This window comes from Taudactylus pleione, unplaced genomic scaffold (genome assembly GCF_031769625.1).
Source record: "Taudactylus pleione unplaced genomic scaffold, aTauple2 ptg001301l, whole genome shotgun sequence".
In the NCBI taxonomy this organism is placed as follows: Eukaryota; Metazoa; Chordata; class Amphibia; order Anura; family Myobatrachidae; genus Taudactylus; species Taudactylus pleione.
Genome location: NW_028285701.1, coordinates 800,494 through 805,404, shown reverse-complemented (window position 1 = coordinate 805,404; position 4,911 = coordinate 800,494).

The following is a 4,911-nucleotide window of genomic DNA, read 5'->3' as shown; positions in this document are numbered from 1 at the left end:
TGAGTTCTTACAGGTCAGTCTCTGTATCGTCTCCTGCTGCTCAGCTAGCTGGGCTTTATGTTGTCTCTAAGAGAGAGACAGAGAACAATGTACTTACAGCAATAATTATATAACAGAGTCATTACACAGTAACACCAAGGTCTCAGCTTTTGCTATTCCCATGGGCACCTGCTTCTGTGTGTCTGGTCCATCATTACACAGTGACACAGGTCTAGTCACAGCGAGAAGCACTAGGTGACACAATATACTGTAGGCAATTCTATAATGACTGTACTAATAATGGGCCTGATTCAGACCCACTCGCGAGCGGCTGTCCGCTCGCAAGTGGGTCGATGCTCTGCACTGAGCATGCACCAGACGCAACGAGCGAAGGACTTTCCTTCGCTCGTTGTGTCTGATCAAAGGGGGCGTGCTGTCGATGTTGATTGACAGCACGCCCCCTTTGGTGGGCGTGCCAGGGGCGTGCCTCCCTGACGGGGGCGTTCCCAGGGGAACTCCTACCGTCAGAAGCCGCCAAAATCACTCCGGGCCTTGCGGTTGAAAACCTCAACCGCAGGCTCCGGCTCACAGTGGCGATGGTCGCGATGGTCAAGACCATCGCGGCCATCAAACTGCACGCTCGTATAGGCTGTGGGTGGTGACCCACAGCTATACGAGCGTCCAGGAGGACGCTCCATAATTATGGAGGGCGGCCCTCATTCAGAGCGTGCACTCTGCTCAGAGCGTACGGCTCTGAATGAGGGCCAATGTCCTTATTTTCTAAGTGCCAAATAGAGTAACAGGACAGGAAATCTATTTATGTACCAGCAGAAATGAAGGAATAAATGGTGGAACACTGTAACACTAACACGTTCTCTTTATTTTATTTTTTGGAGAATGTACGTAAGAAATATTGTATATATACTAATATAACATTTATATGCGAGCAATTGGTTCGCCTACTTATGTCAGTGTGTAACTTGTATAATCCATGTGCACAACTGAATATGACCCTGTTACCTGAGCAGTCACTGGCTGTATACACCTGATGCAGGACAGTGGGGGACAGAAATCCACATCACCGTCATGTGACTAATGGTCACAGAATCTGCCCTCTGTCCCTGTCACCCACCCAATCAGCTCATATGTAACGCCTACGATTTGCCACCATTGGGAACCAGCAATACTATAAGTAATAATAAATAGCCCCTTAGCTTAGTCAGATTCGGACACAGACACCACTCTACATTTAGGCCTACTAAAGTGGGACAACCCCCGCCTCCTATGTCCAGAAACGCCCACTTTCAGGTGAGCTCCACCCCTTCTTCAAAAATCCCAATTGTGCAAACAAAGTACAAGAAATAAAAATAACAGCGCACTTACCTTTTTCTTGGAGCATGGCCAGCGAATCCTGAAGGGAAAGCAGCCCATGGCTGCCCCCTAACTCCTACTCCCTACTCCCTACTCCCTACTCCCTCCTCTCCTACTACTATACTAACTACTAAACTATACTAAATACTAAAATACTAATCTAACTATACTAAATACTATAACTATACTAAATACTATAACTATACTAAATACTATAACTATACTAAATGCTAAAATACTAATCTAACTATACTAAATACTATAACTATACTAAATGCTAAAATACTAATCTAACTATACTAAATACTATAACTATACTAAATGCTAAAATACTAATCTAACTATACTAAATACTATAACTATACTAAATGCTAAAATACTAATCTAACTATACTAAATGCTAAAATACTAATCTAACTATACTAAATACTATAACTATACTAAATGCTAAAATACTAATCTAACTATACTAAATACTATAACTATACTAAATGCTAAAATACTAATCTAACTATACTAAATACTAAATATACTAAAAACTAAAAAACTTATAAACTAAAGAAATATAACCTAAACTTAACACTAAGAAAAACTAAATAAAAACTCAAACCTATCACTACCAAAACTACACAACCACCAGCTCCAGACAACGCTTCTCACACTAGGGGGGACCACACAACAGGATAAGCTGTAGTGTTCTTACCACTTAAGGGGGTAGATGTATTATAGCGGCACTTAACGTGCTGCTATAACGCTTCCCGCTTCGCCTCTTTACCGAGGCGAAGCAGGAAGCACTACCGATGAGATGTATAAGTATAAGTACAAGTATCGCGAGATCCCCGCGTGGAGCCTTGGAGTCGGCAGCCGCAGCAGCAGGGATAGCGCTGTCCCTGCTGTGGGGATAGGCTGACGCCAGGCTGTAGCTGTCGATAACGACAGCTACAGCCGGCTGAACGGTCATACGTTATGACCGTTTGTACATGGCCCTGCCGTCGGCGCTGCTTTCCCCAAAAAGGGCAATTCTTTTAAACACAATGGGTGGAGTTTTGCAGATTGGGGCGGGGTTATGTTTTCCCAGTGTCACATGTCTGAATGCTGTGCAGTGCATCAGCCATTGCCAGTCACCATAGTAACGTTTGGGTAGGGAAGACAATATGGATGTTGAACCATAAAAGATGGTTCAGCAAAGGGAACGTTCCCTTTTGTGGCGCACTCTCCTTTGTAAATAAATTCCCTTAAAACTTAACTTGTAATTATATATCTACATTTTCTTAAAAATGAGCGGGTTTTAGGATATAACATACATGTAACGTGTCACACATGAGTGTAAACATATCATTTATTGGGGTAATCCCTGTTCTTAGGAGCAGGATAATGAAGAACAATAAGTGAATTATCTGATTACAACCAGAGATAATGAGATCGGTAATATTTTCTCACAAAGGAAAATAAAACAAAACATAGGGGCCTATTCATCAACACTAAAATAACAGTTTTAAAGGACATTTTCCTTAATTACTGTTTTGTTAGTATTCATACAGGAGATATCACTGATCTCTCCTGGTTAAGTCCGCCTGCGTTAATTTCCACACTCCCCATACATTAGTACATTAGTATGGGTACATTAGTACATTAGTACATTAGTATGGGTACATTAGTACATTAGTACATTAGTACATTAGTACATTAGTATGGGTACATTAGTACATTAGTACATTAGTACATTAGTATGGGTACATTAGTACATTAGTACATTAGTACATTAGTACATTAGTATGGGTACATTAGTACATTAGTACATTAGTACATTAGTATGGGTACATTAGTACATTAGTACATTAGTACATTAGTACATTAGTATGGGTACATTAGTACATTAGTACATTAGTATGGGTACATTAGTACATTAGTACATTAGTATGGGTACATTAGTACATTAGTACATTAGTATGGGAACATTAGTACATTAGTATGGGAACATTAGTACATTAGTACATTAGTATGGGTACATTAGTACATTAGTATGGGAACATTAGTACATTAGTATGGGAACATTAGTACATTAGTACATTAGTATGGGTACATTAGTACATTAGTATGGGAACATTAGTACATTAGTACATTAGTATGGGTACATTAGTACATTAGTATGTGAACATTAGTACATTAGTATGGGAACATTAGTACATTAGTGCGGGTACATTAGTACATTAGTACATTAGTATGGGTACATTAGTACATTAGTACATTAGTATGGGTACATTAGTATGGGGACATTAGTACATTAGTATGGGTACATTAGTACATTAGTATGGGTACATTAGTACATTAGTACATTAGTATGGGTACATTAGTACATTAGTACATTAGTATGGGTACATTAGTATGGGGACATTAGTACATTAGTATGGGAACATTAGTACATTAGTGCGGGTACATTAGTACATTAGTACATTAGTATGGGTACATTAGTACATTAGTACATTAGTATGGGTACATTAGTACATTAGTATGGGTACATTAGTACATTAGTATGGGAACATTAGTACATTAGTGCGGGTACATTAGTACATTAGTACATTAGTATGGGTACATTAGTACATTAGTACATTAGTATGGGTACATTAGTACATTAGTATGGGAACATTAGTACATTAGTACATTAGTATGGGTACATTAGTACATTAGTATGGGAACATTAGTACATTAGTATGGGAACATTAGTACATTAGTACATTAGTATGGGTACATTAGTACATTAGTACATTAGTATGGGTACATTAGTACATTAGTACATTAGTATGGGTACATTAGTACATTAGTACATTAGTATGGGAACATTAGTACATTAGTATGGGAACATTAGTACATTAGTACATTAGTATGGGTACATTAGTACATTAGTATGGGAACATTAGTACATTAGTATGGGAACATTAGTACATTAGTACATTAGTATGGGTACATTAGTACATTAGTATGGGAACATTAGTACATTAGTACATTAGTATGGGTACATTAGTACATTAGTATGTGAACATTAGTACATTAGTATGGGAACATTAGTACATTAGTGCGGGTACATTAGTACATTAGTACATTAGTATGGGTACATTAGTACATTAGTACATTAGTATGGGTACATTAGTATGGGGACATTAGTACATTAGTATGGGTACATTAGTACATTAGTATGGGTACATTAGTACATTAGTACATTAGTATGGGTACATTAGTACATTAGTACATTAGTATGGGTACATTAGTATGGGGACATTAGTACATTAGTATGGGAACATTAGTACATTAGTGCGGGTACATTAGTACATTAGTACATTAGTATGGGTACATTAGTACATTAGTACATTAGTATGGGTACATTAGTACATTAGTATGGGTACATTAGTACATTAGTATGGGAACATTAGTACATTAGTGCGGGTACATTAGTACATTAGTACATTAGTATGGGTACATTAGTACATTAGTACATTAGTATGGGTACATTAGTACATTAGTATGGGAACATTAGTACATTAGTACATTAGTATGGGTACATTA